This window comes from Sus scrofa, chromosome 5 (assembly GCF_000003025.6).
Source record: "Sus scrofa isolate TJ Tabasco breed Duroc chromosome 5, Sscrofa11.1, whole genome shotgun sequence".
NCBI lineage: Eukaryota > Metazoa > Chordata > Mammalia > Artiodactyla > Suidae > Sus > Sus scrofa.
The window spans coordinates 77,507,987-77,529,918 of record NC_010447.5 but is presented as its reverse complement, the minus strand read 5'-3'; the positions used below and the strand labels follow the sequence as shown (position 1 = coordinate 77,529,918).

At 40.1% G+C, this 21,932-nt stretch overlaps 1 long non-coding RNA gene across 1 annotated transcript in view; it reads left to right on the top strand.

Annotated features, from left to right (window-relative positions):
* The window catches only part of LOC110260771, a 28,283-nt gene extending 6,589 nt beyond the window's left edge, over window positions 1-21,694 (top strand). The window contains exons 2-3 of the long non-coding RNA XR_002344178.1: window positions 14,679-14,829; window positions 21,565-21,694. This is a non-coding gene — a long non-coding RNA (uncharacterized LOC110260771). The remainder of the gene's footprint in view (window positions 1-14,678; window positions 14,830-21,564) is intronic.

Sequence of the window (21,932 nt, the reverse complement as noted above, 5' to 3'; positions counted from 1 at the left end):
TGTGTCTGTGCAACTGCACCATGAGATCTGTAAAATACTGATAAATTTCCCAAATGCCCACATCAGATATTTTTTGATTTCGCAAATGCTCCCTACAAGATGTACAAGAAATCTCCGCTCCTGAGTCTTCTTTTCTTCTGCTCCAGTTTTCATGAAATTATTTTCTAGTCTTGAGTGGAGCTTTCATCCTGATGCTTTTCTTTGCTGTCTTCCTCTGCTGGGCCCCCAGTTTCCTGGGTCAAAGAACTTCCTTCTTGGTTCATTTCCTCATTTTTAAAACCACATTCTCTAGCACATGCCTAAGAAACCGTGCATGGGTGGTTAGTTTTCTGAGCCTGAGCATATCTGAAAATATCTTTTGCTCTCATACTTCACCGGTTGTTAGGCTAAGTATAGAAATTTTGATGTTAGAGTTCCTGCTATCGCACCGTATGTTAAGGATCCAGCTTTGTCTCTGTGGAGGTGAGGGTTCAATCCTTGTCCCAGCATGGTGGGTTAAGGATCCAATGTTGCCGTGGCATAGGCCTCAGCTACCGCTCGGATTTGATCCCTGGCCTGGGAACTTCCATATGCCATGGGTGCAGCCAAAAAAGAAAAATGGAAATTAAAAAAATAATTAAAAAAAAATAGAAGAACTTTTGGTGTAAAATCTTTTTTTCCCTCAGATTTTGAAGATATTAATTCATTGTCTTATAACTTACAGTGTTACAAATTAAAGGTGTGATGCCATGCCACTGATTATATATATGTGTGTGTGTATTTTATGTATATGTATATACACACATATATATTCATATTTGTACATATGTTCATATATATGTATGTATTTGTGTTCAGGGTGTTTAAATATTAAGAATATAAAATATATATACAGAGTTCCCATTGTGGCTTAGTGGTTGGCGACTCCGACTAGGAACCATGAGGTTGCAGGTTCCATCCCTGGCCTTGCTCAGTGGGTTAAGGATCCGGCATTGCCCTGAGCTGTGGTGTAGGTTGCAGACACGGCTCAGATCCCGCGTTGCTGTGGCTCTGGTGTAGGCCGGCGGCTACAGCTCTGATTGGACCCCTAGGCTGGGAACCTCCATATGCTGCGGGAGTAGCCCAAGAAATGGCAAAAAGACAAAAATCAATCAATCAATCAATCAAATCAAATATATATACACCCATACATATTTGGTCTTTTTAAATTCAAAGATGCTTCGAAATTCATTTTTTAAAAATTTATTATTCTGAGTTCTCTGTGGAGTTTTCATTCTGGAAATCATGTTCATCGGCCATAGGAATTTTTCTCACTCTTTCTGTTTTACCTTCTGTGACTTCATATTCTCTTCTCTTTCTTTCTAGAAATCTTACATTGAAATTCCTGGTTGATTTTCCCATTTTATCATATCTCTACCGGTTACAACTCTTTGTCTTTTTGTTGCATTTTCTGGGATAGTGTCTTTGATTTAGTTGTAATCATATTTTTATTTGGGGGACTCTTTCTTTCTTCACAGCAGCTGGTTGTGCAGTGAAAATACAGAGATGCAATATTCTCTCTTCTCTCTCTGAGGATACTAATAAAATAGGTTTCATTTGACCTTTTCCTTTATTTCTTACATAGTGTCTTTTGTGGTTTATTTTCACTACTGTCTTTCATGTTGGAGGCTCTGCACAGGTGTTTGGTCCTCTGTAGCTCTCCATGTACATTTTTCTAAGAGCTTTATTGAGATCTACCTCACATGGCACATCATTCACCCATTTAAAATGTACACGTCAATGTTCTGTGGTATATTCACAGAGCCGTGCAGCCATCACCACAATAAAGTTTAGGACAGTTTCATTGTTCCCAAAAGAAACCCCATGCCCACCAGCCATCATTCCCTCTTTCCCCTCCATCACTCTCCCCGCTCCCACTCCTGATCCAACTCTAGGAAACCACTAATTTACTTGCCTATTTGGGCCATATCATCTAAGTGGAATCATACACTACAAGGTCTTTTGTGGCTGTTTCCTTTCACTTACGACATTTTCAAGATTCATCCAATGCTGCAGCATGTGTTAGAACTTTCTCCTTTTTAATTGCTGAATGATATTCCACTGTACCATTATACTTTAATGTTTATCTATTTGTCAGTTTATGGACATTTGAATAGTTTCCACTTTTTGACTATTATGAATAAGCCTGGTGTGAACATTTCTGTACAAGTTCTTACGTGGGCCTATGTCTCCATTTCTCCTGGGTTTGTATCTAGAAGTAGAATTACTAGATCATGTGATAAATCTATGTGCAACTTTTTAAGGAACTGTCAGAAAAGATTTCCAAAGTGTTGTGCACTTTTATATTCCTACCAGCAATGTATGAAGGTTTCAATTTCTCTATACATCTGCCAACAGTTGTAAGTATCTGTCCTTTTGCTTACAGCCATCTTAGCAGGTATGGAGTGGTAGCTTATGGTTTTGATTTGCATTTCTCTAAAGGCTAGTGATATTGAGCATTTTTTTCATGTGCTTCTTGAATATGTATGTAGAAAATACATATATATTCTTTCTTCTCCAAAATACATCTTATTTATTTTTTTATCATTGAGTTATAAGCATTTTAACATATTCTGGATATAAGCCTCTTAGCACATATATGATTTGCAAGCTTTTTCTCCCATTCTGTGGATTGCATTTTCACTTTCTTGATGGTATCCTTTGAAACACAAAAATGTTAAGGTTTAGTGAAGTCCAGTTTATCCATTTTTGTTTATTTCGTGGCTAGTGCTTTTGGTGTCATATCTAAGAAGGCATTGTCTAACCCACAGTCATAAAGATTTAATCCTCTATTTTACATGTTTTATAATTCTAGTCCTTACATTTAGGTCTATGATTCATTTTAAGATTTTTTTGGTATGAAGAAGCAGTCTGACTTCATTCTTTGCATGTGCATAGCCAATCAAGTCGGTATTATTTGCTGCAACGACTTGTTCATTCATATCGAAAAGTGAAATAGGAAAAGTCTGATTGGAAGTACTGTGTGTCTGAGAGTGGCTAATCAACTGGCAGACTTTACCTTAGGGTTGAACAGTGATTTGACCTTTTCCCTGAGTTTCTAAGATATGTGATATGTAGTGATATGGCATTCTGTCCTCAACCCCACACCTTACCCATTGCACCTGCTACTTTTAGGTCCAGACATCTCTTGCTTAATTCCTCCAAAGAATTAGCCCGTGGTCACTTAGATAGAAGTGATGGGTAGGTGGTTAGGACAAGGCTGTCAATTGTCCAGAGTGGGTCAAAAAGAGTATCTGCAGGAGTTCATCCACTTCATATGCAGACTTCCAAATTATTCTCCTGATTTTAACCTTTTGCTACATCCACACTTTAGTACCTCCAAGTCCTGAGGCTTTTTAAACTAAGTTTCAGGGCAGCCAATTGGCCATTCCTCATCAATCCCCCTTTCAGCACGTTGTCTTCTTCCACTCTAAGTCACTTACCATGCCTCTTTTAAATTTTATCATCTGAAAGTCTATTGAAAGCCTTTGTCTGCCGATGAATCATCTCCCTTTCTTGTTTTGATCATTCATCATTTTAATGGTGTTCAGGAGCAAAGGAAGATAACTACGTGATAAGTATGCCAGACTTAACAGGGAATTTCTCTTCAGTTTTAACTGTGCACAGCTTTCAAAAGAGCTTTCTTTCACATCAGAATATAGCTCAATTCAGTGGGGGAATCTAAGGTAACAAATGTAAGTTTTCAAGTTAAAGAGAGAGTGACAGAGAGTAATCTTTCTAAAGGAGAGGCCATGGCCCATATTAGACACCATCCCACTAACAAGTGTGACTTCCCTTGATGGCAGCACCATGTCTCTTTGTTTCACCATTGAGTTCTCAGAGCTTGGTGCAGCGTTTAATGCATAGGGAGGGACTTTGTAAATGAAGGGAATGATTAATGAGCAACCATATGACATTGATCAAAAGTTTCCAATGACCTGAGTCGCCTCCTGTTGTACAGTAATTTTTTTCATCACTAAGAGCACTGATTTTGACTGCCTTTTACATTCTGACTTGGGGGAGTAGATGAAGTATATTAATTTCTCAACTGTAGCACCAAAGCTAAGCTGTCTTGTTCAGACATAAGTCAGCACAGACTGATGAGGTAAAAGAATTTACTCCTAGTTCAAAGAAATCTGACTTCAAAGCAAGTTAAACTTACTCCTTTTTTTTTTTTTTTTTTTTGTCTTTTGCCATTTGTTGGGCCGCTCCCGGGGCATATGGAGGTTCCCAGGCTAGGAGTCGAATCGGAGCTGTTGACGCCAGCCTACACCAGAGCCACAGCAACGCGAGATCCAAGCTGCGTCTGCCGTTAACCCACTGAGCAAGGGCAGGGATCGAACCCGCAACCTCATGGTTCCTAGTCGGATTCGTTAACCACTGCGCCACGACGGGAACTCCCTAAACTTACTCCTAAATCAGTCTTCCTACCAATTCCAGAAGACAAAGTGTTATTTTTCACCTACACGACTTAAATTGAATTAATACAGTCCATCCATCTTGATGGTTATAAAAGATAATTAAATTTATAACAGGATGCTAGCATATTACCATCCTGTTTCAAAATTACCTTTTTTAGCCTACTGAGATACATAAGAATTGAAATGAATATTTCTTTTGAATGAAATTTGGTTAATTTTATTGAGAAAATTCTAAAGACATGTTGAGATTCATACCACCTAGAAACTTTCATTGAGTCTAATATTTTTATTGTAGAAGGTAAGACACCATGAAGCTGAACAAAATAACAAGTTATTTGAAGTTGAAAAAGCAGAAGAAAAATATGCAGAGAATATTATTGTATTATACAGTTATAATTTTATACAGTTTTACTCATCATATTTATTACACCCTAATTTAATCTATTAGCAAACTCTGAAAATGGAACATGCAAAACAGGAGGTGTTAGTGATTTGGCATCTCAAAATGTTTAGCTTGCTGAGAAAGTTGTAGATAACTTTCCGATACAGCATACAGTGCATGTAAATTGTTCAGTTGGTCTCAAACCATGCCTGGGTCTTGGCTTACTGCCTAGCAATTTCTTTAGGATTGCTGGAAGGTGTTGTTGCTTGTCTTTTCCAGAATAGTTGAGACACAATCAAGAAAAGGATAGGTTTCCATTATTCTGAAAAAAAAAAAAAAAAAAAAAGTAAAAGCAAAATGTTTTTCCCTCCAAAGTGGAAAAAAGTTGTTTCATTTCAATCAAGCGCTGCTTGATAATTACAACTTCTTTTGTATTTCTTTTGATTTCTTTGGTTAAAATCTCAATAACTACTGGAACTTACTGCTTTTCTTGATTATCATTGATTAGGTATTTAAAAATGATGTGAACATCATTTTTAAATCTCAAATAATAGTAATTTTAAAAAGCCATGTATTTGTATTACTTATACTGTGATTATGAAGACATTTTCCTGGTAGAACCAAATACTGGAGTTTCAGAGGAGTAAATATGTTATTGTCATTTATATTTTTCTAAAGACAACATTTCACAAGCCCCAGCCTAAGGAGTTCACTTTTAATTTTGTTCCAGTCTCTTGTTTCTGTAACATATGCAACTTCTGGTGTTTCTTGGATCACACATCCTGACTGAATGTTTGTATGCCCCCAGATTTGCATGTTGAAACTTAATCCCCAAGATGATGGCCTTTGGAGCTGGGGCTCTGAGGAAGTGATTAGGTCATGAAGGTGGAGTCCTCGTGAATGGGCTTAGTGCCCTCATAAAAGAGACCTCCCCAGCCTTCTGCCACGTGAGGAGGCAGGGAGGAGAGGCCATGTAAGCATGAGAAGTGGGCTCGCTGGTCACCGAATCTGCTGGCAACTTGGTCTTGAACTGGGCTTCCAAAACTGTTAGAAATAAATGTCTGTTATTTATAAGCCATCCAGTTGATGGAATTCTGTTATAGCAGCTCAAACTAAGATACATTTTATATTTGGTTGATTTGTCTATTTAAATAACAAGGGAGCCTAGACTTTTGGAATTCTTGCATGCCCCCAAATGTCTTAATTTTCCATGACCATTGGATTAATTTTTGTCTGGGTACAGTATTCTAATCCAGACGTTAGAATTTACAAACCGTTATTCCACTGCTGTATGTGAAACATCCGCTATCAACCTGATTCATGGTACCCTGCAGATAGTTAATTTTCCTCCAGAGATTTTTAAGGTTTTCTTTTTAGCTTAGGGTTCTAATATTTCTTAAATATGTCTAGATGTGTTTTTTTTTTTTTTTTAATTTACTGTCGTTGCCACTGAATAGAGTCGTTCCCATCTTTCTTCACCTAGTGCATTTCTACTCTTGTTTCCCAATTATTTCCTCTCTTTTTCCACCCGGTTTGCTACTCTTGAAACTCTATGTAGGTGGCTATTGGACTTAATGAAACGTAGCTTCCACATCACTCAGCTTATCTCCTACTTTTAAAATAGGCAATGGAGAATAACTAGCTAAGAGCAAGGTCTTTGGAATCAGATCCCCTGCATTTGCATTTCAGCTCTGCCACCTCGTTAGCTATGTGACTCTAGGCATGTTATTGACCCTCTCTGTGTATATACCAAGAGTTTTCGGCTCAGAGAGCTGTTATGAAAATTAACTATGTTATCATAACTGATGTACTTAGAACAGTCTAGCACATATTATGTACCACTGTCACTTTCTCATTGATTCTTTGCTCATATATTCTAAAGAGTTCCTTGAATTTATCTTCCATATCATCAGCTTTTCCAGGTGTCTAGTTATTTTGACCACTTATTAATTTTTTCATTCAGGCAAATGTACTTTTAATTTCAATAAATTCTCTCCAATTTTCTGATTGCTCTATTTTCATAGCAGATGGTTCTTTTTTTTTTTTTGGCAGCAAAATCATCTAAATTCTAATATTAATTTTTTTTTAAAGTGTAAGTCCTTGTTGGTTCACCAAGTTATGTCCTTTTCCCTAGGGTTAGTATTTCTTCTGTTTATCTTGGCCTTTCTCTTCCATGGTGTCAATTTTCCTTAAAGGCCTAGTAACCCCTGGTTTCCTTTGTATGTTTATGAATATTGATCAGTACACATACTGGGCTTGGTTTCCTTTGTAATTGTGTTCAATCTGGCTTTATAGCAGTCAAGAGTCCAAACAGAAAAGCAAAAACCACACTAGGCTTTTTAAACATGAATACAGATCAAATTGAATACAGAGACTCTTTGCATGATTGCTGAAAATTCTGGAGAAGCAAAAGATAAGATCAAGTCATTTGAAGATGAATAGCTATAGGGAACTGCGACCATCTCTGGGCTAAAGAGGAAAAACTTTACCCAAAGGCCAGGTCAGATGTGCTGCTAGGGCTCTTGCTACTGAAGCCCAGTTGCCTGAACAGGAACCTAGTAATTTGATCTAAATGGTTGGGATTGGGGTCTACAGACATAAATGCCTTCGAGGGTTTGGCATGCCCTATAGACGATGAAGCAGGTGGGCCAGTGGTCATGAAACAGCAAGGGTGGTACTATGGTTAGCTGGAGAATGCACATCTGGCTAGAAAGCATTTGCATGAAATTTTTACAAAATATTGTGCTAACATGAGTTTGCTATTTTTCTTGGAGTTGATATGAGCCACTTGTATCTTACTTTAACATTTCGTTATAATCATTTATCATCTCACGATTTGGGTTACGCTGTTCTAAACATCCAGTTGTTTTTTGTCCAGTGATTTTGAGGGTAGAGGAAAACGATTCTGTTCCTTTAAATACTTTGTAGTCTTTTTGTAGCTCTGACAAACAGGAGCTGAAGCATCATTATGAGTTGGATGCTCTCCAGATATGACTATCACTTTTCAGACCATAAAAGGAGCGATAGGATCCTTGGCAAATGGACCAGAACTGACTGAACCTCCGAGGGACTGACTCTATGCTGACTGGCACAGCAAGAAAAGGAAACAACGGAAAACAAAGTGGACCCATCATATGATTGCTTGAATTTCTTCCACATACTATTACATTGATGAGGGGAAAACGCATACAAAGACCAAGCAATTATCTTCGATACTAGAGGAAAGGAACCTAGAGGGTTTTGTGTCAAATGCATGCCAGGCACTGTACACGTGCCATTTTTCTTTTTCTCAAATCAACCACGTAAGTCAGACATGTTAGCCCATGTTATAGATGGCAACTTGAGACTTAGAGAATCGAAGTCCCTCGCCTAATCAAACAGCTAATTAACTGGCAGTTTTGCTATTCAAACGTAAATCTGTTTGACTTTAACACCTAGATTTTTCCCTCCAGAGCGTATTATCTCTTTATGAAGTCAGAAGTGAGACATTTCAGAGACCTTGGCGGCGTTCTCAACAAAGGGGCATATTTTGGGAGTTGTCAATTTCCCCCTAACAATATGTTGAAACACTTTTAAGTTTTAGACACTTGACTGGTTTAGTTGCGGGCAGAGCAGTAAATGGGTAGAGTTATTCCAACTTCACCTCCACTTAGACAGTTGTTGAGGCCAGTCAGGTGTTGAAGATCCCCTGGCAGTCTTTGCCCCATTCCACAAATAGAGCAGTGATGACTCGGGCATAGTGCTGGTATTAAACCCGTTTGCTCACACATGCACCCTGAGCTGTGGTCCCCAGTGACTTACCGCGTTTCTGAACGTGGACAGGCAGCCAGCTACTTCTAAAAATCCCAGCTAGGAATAGAAAGGAACTGAGAAACCAGATACTGCTCACCACTTCCAGCAACCTCACAGCAGCATAATGGAAAAACCAGAGCAGGCCTTCAGTAGTCAACTGAAATATTAAGTTCTGGGGTGTCAGCATTAGCCAACATGAAACGTCATTGTTCAAGGGGCAATCAACCCTATGACCCGCAGGACACGAGAGGCCTCTGGAAGCGGGGCAGTCCGTGAACACTGTATGGTTGTATCCTTTCGCACTGAAGGGCAGCATGCTGATATGTTTATGAGCATTTAATGGCACTGCCTAATACCACTGATTGGCTTAGTGTTAATCTTGGGTTTTATTCCTTCTGGGCTTTTATGATCCCTTACCTGGTTAGCTGCACCAGAACTGGCTGTGAAGGAGGCCAGTGAATGCTGCCTTCTGCATCCACGCATAAGGGACCAGAAGTCCATGGGGCCTAAGAAGGCCACAGCTCGGTATTTCTCTTGCCACCTCTTGTCTTGAAATCGTTGCGCCTAGAAAGCCCTTCATGCTTGCTCATATGAACTAAAAAGATCCTAAACGGCTTCCTAAAATCCTCTCTAACCCCATGGGCCTGGCCTCAAACTTTGGCCTGCATTGGTATTACCTGAGAGGCTTATTAAAAACGATTGTAGGCTTCCAGGGTAAAGCCTCCAAACGTCATCTCTAGCAAGTTCCAGGTGATGCCGATGTGACGGCACACTTTGAGCCCTGCTGCTCTGGCTGGATTCCCCAAAGCCACCCTAGAACCCATGCCTTTGGCAAGTCATCTAGCCTGGCCAAAGCCCTGTGCCGGAGACCCAAAGCTTTGTCAAAAGACACACTGAGGAAAAGTCAAGCTCTATTTTTTTTCCCCTTAAATGGGGGAAAGCCACAGGGATCCTTTAATTCAGTGGTTCTCAAAGTGTGGTTCCCCAACCAAAAATAGCAGCAGCCTCTGGGAACTTGTTGGGAATGCAGATTCTCAGGCCCCGCCCAAACCCGCTGAATCTGACCTTCTGTCGGGGGAAGCCCAGCGATCTGTGTGTTACACACACACCCGGCTCCCACTCCCTCATCTCCCACCGCTGGTCGCAATGAGACGGAGTGATCTTTTTCTTTCTCATTGACATTTTATTGTGATAATTGTAGATTCACTTGCAAACGCAAGGAATGGTATGGAGAGATTCCTTGTCGTTTTTCCCCATTGGTGGTAATGCTTTGCAAAAAACGTCATAACCAAGGTTTTAACACTCATAAAATGCACCGACTTTATGCTGATTTCTCCAGTTTTACTTGTAGTCATTTGTGTGTGTGTTCATCCCGTTCTCTACAGTTTTACCGCCTGCGTCCTTTCATAAATTCGCCACCACAGACAAGTTCCGACATCACGAAGATCCTTCAGTTTGTCCTTTTATAAGGAGACCCACTTCCCTCCGGCACAGCACCCCCTCTTCCCTGTCCCTCGCCTCGAGCAACCACTCATCTATTTTCCATTTTCAAGACTTGGTCACTTCAAAAATGCTAGAGAAATGGGATCATAACCTTTGGGACGGGCTAAGCGTCATTCCCCAGCGATTCCTCCAAGTTGTGTACATCAACAGTTTGTTCCGTTTTATTGCGGAGTCATTTCTATGGTGCTTATGTAGCGGGGGCGGGGCCTGAGAATTGCATTCCCAACAAGTTCCCAGAGGCTGCTGCTTTTCTGGTTGGGGAACCACACTTTGAGAACCACTGAATTAGAGCATCACAGTTGGTTGAATCATTCCCAATGAGGAGTATCTAGATTGATTTCAATTTTTGGCTAGGAACATTCATATACCAGTTTTCGTGTGAACCTAAGGTTTCATTTCTCTGGGCGTAAATTCTCAAGAATTCAATTGCCAGGTGATCTAGAGCTGTGTGTTTAGTTTTATAAGAAACTCCCAAATTATTTTTCAGAGTAGCTGTATCATTTATATTCTTACAGCAAGGTATGAATGATCCAGTTCTCTGCATCCTCGTCAGCATTTGGCATTGTCACCATTTTTTGTTTTAGCCATTCTGATGTGTGTGTAATGATATCTCAGTGGGGTTTTAATTTACAGTTCCCTAATAGCCAACGACATTGAAATCTCTTCATGTGTTTTTTTGCTCTCAGTAAAATGACTACTCATGGTTTGGGTTTTTCCCCCATTAACTAAATGCATTATTTTGTTGTCATTGCTGTTTTACTGTTACATTTTGAGGATTCTTTATATATTCTAGATATGAATGCTTTGTCGGATATGTAGCTGGCACACCTTTTCTCCCAGTCTGCAGCTTGTCTTTTCATCCCCTTCACACAGACTTTCGCAGAGCTTTTAATTTATAAAAAATGCTTTGAATTTTGATGAGGTCCCATTTTTTCCTTTCATGGAATAATTATCCACAGCGACCTTTTTTTCATTCAAGATTTTTCTTGTTTCTTGAGGTAGGCCTGCATCACTATAAACTTCCTTTTAGAACTCCTTTTTCTCTATCCCATAGATTTTGGAAAGTTGTGTTCATGGTGACCATTTAAACATATAGGTATATATGGTAGTAAAATATACAGAACGTAGTGATTTTTGAAACCCCAAATTTGATTATGTTGCTTCCCTGATGAAAACCTTTGGGTTACCTATTTCCCTTAGGAAAAAGTTTTTTGGGTTTTTTTTTTTTTTTTTTTTTTTGTTTTTTTTGTCTTTTGTCGTTTGTCTTTTGGGGGCCACACTCACGACATAGGGAGATTCCCAGACTAGAGGACGAATCAGAGCTGCAGCTGCCGGTCTACACCACAAACACAGCAAAATGGGATCTGAGCTGCATCTGCAACCTATACCACAGCTCACGGAAATGCCAGATCTTTAACCCACTGAGCGAGGCCAGGGGTCAAAGCCACGTCCTCATGGACACTAGTCGGGTTTGTTAACCACTGAGCCACGACGGGCACACCAGGAAGAAGTTTAAAGGCCCTAATGTGGATGACAGCCCTCAACTATCTTGCTATGAGGTTATTCTTCTCTGCACTTCAGCCAAATGGGAACTACTTTTACTTCTTCTAAGATACCTGGTTTCTCTGTCTTGACTCCTCCTGGGAAATTCTTCTCCTCGTCTCTTCTCCCCTCTACAATTTTTCCCCCAGGTTTTGGCTTTGCAGTGGCTTCCCTTGTATATATATTTCATAGCACAAACATCTATGCTCTTGAATCACTTGCTATGTGGAGTTGCAAGTGCCCATTTTTCTGCTTCCCTGTTCTCTAAGCTCCTTGAAGGCAAGAACTATTCATTGCCCTCTTTCCACTGACTGTCAGAATGCCTACCACACAGGATGCTGGGACTTAAGTCACTAGCTCCCAACTTCTGGGACTGAAACCCTCCTCCCAGGACCACCCTGCAAGAAAAGAAAACAAAATCTAACCAAAACTTCAGCTTTGAAATGAACACCACCCTCATCGTCTCTGATCAGCTTTCAAAACCTTCTTCAGTTACAAAGCAGCTTTATTTTCAAGCCCTTGCATGGCATGGTATTTTGGCAAAGCCTTTTATAATTAGCTCATTGATTGCTTCTCAAAACCCTTAAGGAGAAATGTTCACGCTCTTTCAGAGAAGAGGGAACTGAGCCCAGATACACAGATCAGAAAACCACATCCACAGTCATATGACAAATCATTAGCCCTCAACACAAAGTGTCTTTTTCTCCGTGCTTTGACTGATGTGTAACTGCTCACTCTACTGGGGAAATCCATGAAACCCAGGGTACCCTCAGGGAGGGTTATCCAATACAACTCTCTTCTTTGGACCAATAGCAAAAATCGAATGATGATGATGTTAATGTCTATTTGTATGAATTAAACAACACAATCTTAACTTTTATTTTATTTATTTTATTTTATCTTAATTTCTGCATCCATGGCATATAGAAGTTTCCAGGCTAGGGGTCAAATTGGAGCTGCAGTTGGCAGCCTACACCACAGCCGCAGCAATGCAGGATCTGAGCACATCTGTAACCTACACCACAGCTCACAGCAATGCCAGATCCTTAACCCACTGAGCGGGGCCAGGGATTGAACCCACATCTTCATGGATGTTATGTTTTTAACCCACTGAGCCACAACATGAATCCCAATCTTAACTTTTAGATGTGGAACTAATTTCCTGTTTAAAGAGGTAGGCTCAGAGTTCCCATCATGGCACAGTGGTTAATGAATCCGACTAGGAACCATGAGGTTGCAGGTTCGATCCCTGGCCTTGCTCAGTGGGTTAAGGATCTGGCATTAGCCGTGAGCTGTGGTGTAGGTCACAGACGTGGCTTGGATCCCACGTTGCTGTGGCTCTGGTGTGGGCCGGTGGCTACAGCTCCAATTAGATCCCTTCCATGTGCCACAGGAGCAGCCCTAGAAAAGGCAAAGAGACAAAAAAATAAAATAAAAATAAAAAAATAAAGAGGTAGGCTCATTACAAGTTCTACTCATCATTGGGCTACTGAACATTTTTGCTTGTATGAAATAGACTCCACAAAAGAGTATAATCATTCCTCCTTCTATAATATTGGAAGTGGAGAAATACATTCACAAATGGCACTAACTCATTCTCTCTATTTTGCAGTTTCATCTGGATCTCTTCTCTAGTAGTTGAGTGGAGTTAAAGACATCCGTTGTAAGCCACCCACATTGTCAGATCATTTTGAGCCTTCAGTACAGGCCTCACATAAGGAAGAAGGGCCAACTCAAAGGAAATCATGTTCAATGAAGAAAATTCAGCAATAAGACAGATCAGTCCATCCCCCACATAGCCTCCTACTCTTTTAGTTCTAAGGTAGTCTACATGGTCTCCTTTGGAGCAGCTATGGTTGGGACAAATGAAGTATTAGGACTTCTTGGACCAAGGCTTGATTGCTGCTGGATCTCCATCCTTGCATTCTTGTCAGGAGGGAAAAGACAAAGGAAAGAGGTCTGTCTCAAAGCAACGCTTAAACCAGTGAGCTATATACAGCAGCAGCCCCAGCCTGCCTAGGGCTCAGGTCTCACCTCATATCCATCCATCCAAGCAGGACTGCTCACCTCTGGTTGATCCAGGGCTTTTGCATCAGGAGCAGAAAATTACTTATTTTCTCCTAAACTTACACAGATATAGATTACAGCTATCCTTAGTGGTTTTACTTTGCTTGTGGAGATAACATTTATATATAATACAGGGATCTAAAATACTTTTGTAGTCTGGTTTTGCCAACCAATATAAAACCCTTGTTCATTTATTTATTCAACATGCACTTATTGAAAACTTGTTCTGACAGGCACTGTATTGGGCCTGAGGATTGAATGGTAAACAACATCAGCAGGGCTTCTGCCCTCTTGACGCTTACAGTTGAACAGGGGACGTTAGAGTCATGTAAGTGCATACATACCTCCTTTAAAGCCAGCCTACATATGCAGCGTTGATTTGCTATAATGCCATTTATTTTTAAACAATTTCCTTAACACACACACACACACACACAAGATGCACACACAGCACATCAGATGTAAAACACTCTATTGCAGTGCACTGTGCGTTTCCTGCACACTCAGTGAGAGCCAGCTCAGCCATTGCGGCGTGATGCTCTACTGTACAAAGACCCGGAGCCTAAATGCCAGGACAGCCACACGGCATTGCCTCCATCCTCATGGAGCTAAATTCTGCCAACAACCTGAATGAGCTTGAAAGTGGATTCCTCTGCAGAGCCTCCCAAAAGGCATGTACCCCTCCCAATGCTTTCGACTTTGTAGCTCCCAGATCAGCAGGCCAGCCAAGACCATGGGATTGCTACAGAGCTGTGAAATGATAATTAATGTTGTTTTAAGATACTGAGTTTTGATTGTCTGTTACAGCGGCAACAGAAAACTAATACAGGGGTAAGGGCACAAACCCCAATCAAGAAATTACTGCAAAATTCTAGACAGAGATATTGTCTGTGTGGTCCAGGCAGCAGAATGGGAGTGATGAGAACTGGTAAAATTATGTGTATGTTTTGAAGGTAGAGCCTGGGTGATTTGCTGATATAGTGTATGATTCAGAGGAGCCAAGGTCCTTCCAAGGTTTTTGGTCTGAGCAATTGGAAAGATGGTGTTCCCACTGAAATAGTGTCAACTGTGGGAGGAGCAGTTTGACAAGATGCATTTAGTGAGGTAGGTGGGAAACATTATATGGAGCTTTCTGAGTTATGTGAAGACTATTTGAACATTATCTAAAAATAAAGATGATTGAATACTTTTAAGTAGACACAAGTTAGAATCAATTTGCATCTTTAAAAGAACACTCAGGAGCCCTCCATGGTGAAATTGATGTGGTGAACCCAATGTAAGTAGGTAACTTACACGTTTAAGGAAGATCAGCAAAGCCAGGGTCCCCCCAAAGTGAGACCAAGGAAAGCCTCTTAGCTCATTAGAACAGAATTTCTCAAATGTAAGTAATAAAATGAGAGAATATTTCAAAGGAAAAAAATGCTCATGGGCTACTAGGATTTACTCAACTTATTTTAATTACAGTGCTACTTAAATGTATAATAAAACTAGACATAAACCATGTATAATTATAGTTCTTATATTGCTATAAAACTCAATACATTTACAAATTAAACACGAGGGAAAATATAACTCAAATTTACAGCGTTAATACACTACTATAGAAGATGTTGTTTTGCAGAAACTAAATTGCCAAAGCTTGACTTAGTAGTTGAAAAATGCAGTCTGTTTCTTTTTTCTTTCCTTTTTTTTTTTGCTTTTTAGGGCCACACGTGTGGCATAGGGAAGTTCCCAGGCCTTGGGATCAAATCAGAGCTGCAGTGGCCAGCCTACCTCAGAGCGACAGCAATGCAGGAGCTGAGCCACATCTACAACCTACATCATAGTTCATGGCAATGCCGGAAGGAAGCCAAGGATCAAACCCACATCCTCATGAATACCAGTCAGGTTCATTACCACTGACCCACATGGAAACTCTATGTTTCTTTTTTCTAAAATATCAACAATACAAATGCCAAGGTCGACTCTCAAATTGTAAAAAATGATGTTACTGATGTCAACCTCTGTTTGCTAGTTCAAGATAATCAGATATCATATCAGTCAACATTTTACCAATGTCCCAATCTTCAAATGACATTTTTAATGAGACACGATTTGATAGATCTGTAAAGTGTACTCATTGGCATCAAGACGATACAGCATTGCAACATACTAGAAATTATTATTGATGTGACATTTAATAATTTTGTTGAACTTTCTTCATTTTATATTTACTTCCACACCAAAGAACTACAGCAAACAGACACATATAAAGGAGGAATTTGTGTAATACACCTACTTACAACACAGCACAGTGCCTTTTGAATTTGGCACACCTATATGCAAAGAAGACAAGGAGAAGAAAGTAAAATTATAAGGATTAGAAAAGAAAAAAAAGAAAATTGAAATTCTTGCTAAACGATATGATTTTGCACATAAACGCTCCAAAGACACTTCAAATAATTAGTATAAATAACAAGAAAGCTAAGCAAAGTCGCCGGAAATAAAAGCAAATAAATGTTAATAGGCATGTCACATACCAGTACCAGTTTAAAAATAAAATAAAATAGATATTATTTCAAATATCATTAAAAAGAGCCACCTAGGGACTTCTCCTGTGATGCAGTGGGTTAAGGATCCAGCGTTGACACTGCAGTGGCTTGGGTCATTGCTGTGGTGCAGGTTCTGTCCCCCCAGGGAACTTGCATGCCACAGGTGCAGCCAAAAAAGAGGCACCTAATAATGAATAAAACACGAGATAGGTAAGATCTTTCTGGATAAATGTATGAAACTTTTCTGAATAATGTTTAAGGAGGCCTAAATAGATGGAACGATAGATGATATTCATTGATTGGAAAAAATGCTTTTTTTTTTTTTTTTTTTTTTTTGCTTTTGCTTTGTCTCCAGGCTAGGGGTCAAATCAGAACTACAGCTGCAGGCCCACGCCACAGCCACAGCAATACCGGATCTGAGCTAGGTCTGTGACACACACCACAGTTCATGGCAACGTCGGATCCTTAACCCAGTGAGCAAGGCCAGGGATTGAACCTGCATCCTCATGGATACTAGTTGGGTTCGTTTCTACTGAGACACAATAGGAACTCCCAGAAAATGCACATTTAAAAGTGTTTCTAAATCAATTTAATAAAATATAATCATATAACCAGCAGGGTTTTTTTTTTCTTTTTTAATAATTGATAAGCTAATTGTAAATTTTATATATCTGCAAAGAGCCAAGAATAACTAAGGCATTTCTGGAGGAAAAAACAGGGGGAGTGACACCCAAGTGGACATTTTTTCCATAATGAATTATCAAGCTGAAGCAATTAAGACTAGAGGTAGTGCTGGCACAGAGAAATAGACAAATAGAGAAAATTAGAGCTTCCTCAAATAAACTCATTAATATCTGGGCTGTTGAAATAAGACAGGGGTAGTACCGCAGATCAATAAGGAAATGATTTTTTTAAATACACCATTCTGTGCACTAGCTGTCCTTTCAGAAAAAAAAAATAAAATTGGATGCCTTTCTCACACCGCAAATAAAAATAATCACAGGTAGATTAAAAATCTAAAAGAGAAAGCCAAAATTATTAAAGTTTAAAAATATAAAATAGAATACTTTTATGACTTCAAGGTAGGGAAGAATGTGGTAAATATGATATAAAAGCATAAATCATGAACGAATGATAGATTTAATTAAAATTAAGAACTCGTGTTCATTAAAAGTCACTACAAAAACAGTGAAATATGGAGTTCCTATTGTGGCTCAGGGGTTTAAGAAACTGACTTGTATCCATGAGGGTTAGGATACGTTCAATCCCTGGCCTCGCTCAGTGGGTTAAGGATCTGGTATTGCTGCAAACTGTGCTGTAGTTAGCAGATGTGGCTCAGATCTGGCATTGATTGGCTGTGGCATAGGCCTGCAGCTGCAGCTCTGATGCGACCCCTAGCTCGGGAACCTCCGTAGGCCACAGGTGCAGCCCTAAAAGGAATAAAAAGAATGAAATGACAATCCACAAACTGGGAGACGGTATTGAAACACATCTACAAAATGGGTGAATATGAAGAGGTTTTCTTTTCTGGGGGGTGGGGGGGCATGCCCGCAGCATGTGGAAGTTCTCAGGCCAGGGATCAAACCAGTGCCACAGCAGCAACCCAAGCTGCTGCAGTGACAGTGCCAGATCCTTAAGCTGCTGCGCCACAGGGGAACTCCTAGAGTTTCTTCTTTACAGGGACCTGCGTAAAAGAGATGGTAAAGGCAGGGATGGGATAATTAGAAGATAGAAGTCTTTGGGCAGGCAGGAAAAGATCAAAACACTCAAGGAAATATTTACTTTTGATAACTGTGGGAGCACTTGTCCATTAACCGAAAGGATGAAAAAGAAGAGAAGAACAGACAGAGGGACAGTTTTGGGCGTGCTGGAGCCAAACAGGGGGCTCCCGAGTGATGCTTTCAATTTTCTTTATCATTTACCAGGTAGTCATAAGCTGGTTGTCTAAGTTTAGGGATGCGAGATGCAAGGTTGAAGATGAGAGAAGAGCATGTGGAATACTTGTAGGGGGAAGAACAATTTACTTCAAGCAGTATGGAGGGCCAATTTGCATTTGATGATCAAGACTATCTAAAGCTATTATTTTTCCCAAATACATAACAAATTTTCCGGTAATGCTCAGTCTTTGAACATATGTTCAGAGACTGCCAGCAATTGGGTTTATCCAGGTTGGATATTTCCGAAGGCATGATCAAATAATATTTACTTAATGTTATTTAAGTTTCAGGTGAACTTCTAAATGTTTCATTCTCCTAACCCTAAAAGTCGTAATAATAACACTAATATTATTCTTATTTTACAGAGGAAGTAAGAGGATTTGAATTCTGACTAATGGAATGGAAACTACCAAGGGAGAGAGACTGTAGTTATGGACCATGATATTAAGGCTAGATAAGGAGTTAATGAAGGTAGAAGGGGCCTTATAGATAGAAAGGCAGGATAAACTCCGCTTTTAAGGCATCTTGCTTATACACCGCAAGCTGAAACATTTAATCTTGACTATGAACATTGAAAAGTTCAAGCTAATTATTTACTCTGAGTTAGCAGATCAAGGCTAAACGTTTGCTAGTGGTATTATTTGGGAGGGGGTATAGTAAGTGGTGTGGTAATTCCAGATAATATGACCATATTATCTAAAATTATAGATAATATAATTATCTATACCATTATAGGTTATTGTGAGATATTGAGCAAAGTTCCCTGTGCTATACCGTAGGGCCTTGTTGGTTATCTGTTTTACATATAGTCGTGTGTACATGTTAATCCACTTTATCCCTGCCCCTCTCCCCTTTGGTAACCACGAAGTTTGTTTTCTATATCTGTGAGACTGTTTCTGTTTTGTAAATAATTTTATTTGTACTATTTTTTAGATTCCACGTGTAAGTGATATCATATAATACTTGTCTTTCTTTGTCTGACTTACTTCACCTAGTATCATAATATCTAGGTCTATATGTGTTGCTACAAAGGACATTCTTTCATTCTTTTTAATAGCTGAATAATACCCCATTATAGATCTATGTCTATGTCTGTGTCTATATCTATGTCTAGAGACCACATCTTATTTATCCATTCATCCACTGATGGACATTTAGGTTGCTTCCCTGTTGGCTGCTGTAAATAATGCTGCTATGAACATGGGGGTGCATGTGACTTTTCAAATTAGAACTTTCCTCTTTTCCAGATATATTTCTGGGAGTGGGTCTACTGGGTCATGTGGTAACTCTGTTTTTAGTTTTTATTTATTTATTTATTTTTTTGGTCTTTTTGCCGTTTTTTTTGGGGGGGGCCGCTCCCTTGGCATATGGAGGTTCCCAGGCTAGGGGTCAAATTGGAGCTATAGCCGCCGGCCTACGCCAGAGCCACAGCAACGCAGGATCCGAGCCGCATCTGCAACCTACACCACAGCTCACGGCAACGCCGGATCGTTAACCCACTGAGCAAAGGCAGGGACCGAACCTGCAACCTCATGGTTCCTAGTCGGATTCGTTAACCACTGCGCCACGATGGGAACTCCCTGTTTTTAGTTTTTAAAGGAAACTCCATACTGTCATCCATAGTGGCTGTGCCAATTCGCATTCCCCACCAACAGTGTAGGAGAATTTCTTTTCCTCCACACTCTCTCCAGCATTTATTATCTGTGGGCTTTTTGAGGAAGACCATTCTGACTTGGTGTGAGGTGATACCTCATTGTGATTTGATTTTTTATTCTCTGTTAATTAGCAAAGTTGAGCATCTTTTCATGTGCTTCTTGGCCATCTGTATGTCTTATTTGAAGAAATGTCTATTTTGGAATACAACGGTTTGTTTGTTCAATTGTTCTTTTTAGGGCCATCCCTGCAGCATATGGAAGTTCCCAGGCTAGGGGTTGAATCAGAGCTGCAGCTGCCAGTTCACACCACACAGCCACAGCAACGCAGCATCCAAGCCACATTTGCTACCTACACTGGATCCTTAACCGCCTGAGTGAGGCCAGGATGGAACACGTATCCTCATGGATACTACCTGGGTTTTTAACCCACTGAGCCACAGTGGGAACTCTGAATACAGCTTATTTTAAAAGGGGCATAACGCTATAAAGAGGCTATGGATATAACTGAACAAGTATGATAGTCTTATTATACTAGTATTTTAGTTGTAATCAATAAGGCAAACTGATTTAGGTAGAAAGACATTTATGAAAAGAGCATGCATACCTTAGGGACCCCCCAAAGGAGAGGCAGAGCCACCATATGCTGGCAGAGCCCTGCACCTGACAGGAGGGGGCAGCTTTTTCTTTTTCACACAGAGGCCTAAGCAGGCTCCTGGAGGCCTTGGGTGGAAAATTTGATACAGGGTGGCAGATCCAGACAATGCCCCTACGGCTCCAGAGGGCGGTAGAGGGAAGCCATCACTGCCACCTTCCTGAGCACTGCAGCCTGTAGGGTGACAGACCAAGCACGGGCTCTGTTCATACCACTGGCACTCCTGTTGCTGCTGGCAGAGGCGGTGGCTCTGAGGTGGGGTTGCTGGGCCCTCGCTTCAAAGGAGTGGGGAAAGCAGGTTCCTGACATAGTCTGTTGTGATAATGAGCAGTGTCTGAGCCACCCACCAAGACTCAAGTGGTGAGGAATTCCCCAAACACAGGGAGGGGGTCTGCCGGACAGCTGAGGATGCCAACCCTAAAAAATATATATGTGCATGTAACAGTATATACATTGTAGAGACATACAGCAATTGTCATCGTTGTAATCATTTTCCATTTTGCTTCTGTTTTCTTGCTTTGTTCTCTATTTTGCCTCCTTCCTTTCCCCTTGACCCCCCCCCCCGCCGCCACTGAATCAATCAGTACAATTGATTCAACTTGATCCCTTAACAGCATGAATTTCAACCATCAGCCACCTGTCCTTGATCCTGGTTCGTTTTATTTATTTATTTATTTATTTATTTATTGATCTAACTTTTTAGGGCTGTACCCACAGCATATGGAGGTTCCCAAGCTAGGGATCAGGTCAGAGCTGTAGCCGCTGGCCTACACCACAGCCACAGCCACAGCAACGCCAGATTCGAGCCACATCTGCGACCTACACCACAGCTCGAGGCAACACCGGATCCTTAACCCACTGAGCAAGGCCAGGGATTGAACCTGCATCCTCATGGATGCTAGTCGTGTTCGTTAACTGCTAAACTATGACAGGAATTCCAGATCCTGGTTCAATTTAACTCAATTCGGTAAATATTTATTGTTTGCCTATTATGTGCAATGTATACAGATGTTATTAAAAACTCAGCAGTATGTCTTTCTTTCTCTTTGTCTCCCTCTCCACAGCTCATAGCAAATGAAGCTACCCCAGACAGATAAAAACAAATGAGATGGATGGAGGGACATAGGCAAGATACAGAAAACAAATGAACCCAGTATCTGTAAAATATCAATAAAATACTTTCCTTTGCCACAACTTTTTTTTTGTTATTTTTTAATATTTGAAAACACTCTGACTTTAGTACACTACTCAATAGCAAACTTTAAATACATTTAGAAATTCACTACACAGTAGATAAAAGCTCTGGATAAATTAAATAAAGCACTCCTTCATTCTAGAGAAAATTGTAGAGATGCCTTTCTTATTTTCAATTATTTTTCCAATATTCTGCAAATACATTCTCATAAAATAATGAGAGATATTAAGGAATGTA